The 722-nt window shown below is 47.4% G+C and overlaps 1 long non-coding RNA gene across 1 annotated transcript in view; it reads right to left on the bottom strand.

Moving 5' to 3' along the window:
* The window catches only part of LOC119590676, a 38,958-nt gene extending 38,596 nt beyond the window's left edge, over nt 1–362 (bottom strand). The window contains exon 1 of the long non-coding RNA XR_005230278.1: nt 322–362. This is a non-coding gene — a long non-coding RNA (uncharacterized LOC119590676). The remainder of the gene's footprint in view (nt 1–321) is intronic.
* Between the last annotated feature and the right edge of the window lie 360 nt (nt 363–722).

Raw genomic sequence — 722 nt, 5'->3', positions numbered from 1 at the left:
GACCGCTCTCATGCTCCTAAATTCTCCTCTCTTGCACTAAATCCACTTCACCTGACACGACACTTGTGGCTTGCACACCTCCTCGTCGGATATCATTAATCGGTTCAGATTTTTATCCGTAATCCGATACTCGAATCACTGGTCTTCTATAGGTTTCCCTCTTAAAAAATGGGATTTTGCCGGTATTTTCCTCGCCGAGCCACGCGTTTTCTCCCCGCGGGCGTTTCTCACTCTTCAGGGGTTGCAAAGGCTTCTTGTGAGTATTTCAGTACGACGCCGACATCACCAATCAGTAGAGATAAGAGAGCACAATAGACGTACCTTGAGTCGACGCAGCGACCGCCCTCTCACCACCGAGTCTGTTCGAGCACTGAGTCGACGCACGCGCTGCCACACGATGGGATACCGGCCCATTACTATTTACTCTTCAATAATAAACACACTCTATTTTCTCCTCAGCTTTACTTTGCTTGTTTTTAGTTTCCTTTCACTTCTTTGGAAAATGAACTAGGGAATTTTGTAACAAAGATGGTTTAATCGTTTTGGAGGAGAGGGGAGAAAATGCACAGGAATAACGCACGTTGAACCTCTTGTAAAGTCTCCTCCAGACATCAATGAAAAGTGCTCGGGGACATCACGCTTTACGTTGGGATGTCAAGGCTTTCCCAGTCTTCCCGGTACAACCTGTCCCCGAGGGGTATTTACCTGGTTGCGAACAGTGG

The sequence above is a fragment of the Penaeus monodon genome, chromosome 27 (assembly GCF_015228065.2).
Source record: "Penaeus monodon isolate SGIC_2016 chromosome 27, NSTDA_Pmon_1, whole genome shotgun sequence".
Lineage (NCBI taxonomy): Eukaryota > Metazoa > Arthropoda > Malacostraca > Decapoda > Penaeidae > Penaeus > Penaeus monodon.
Note: the sequence above shows the minus strand (reverse complement) of the source record. Positions and strands in the feature narration are given on the sequence as shown.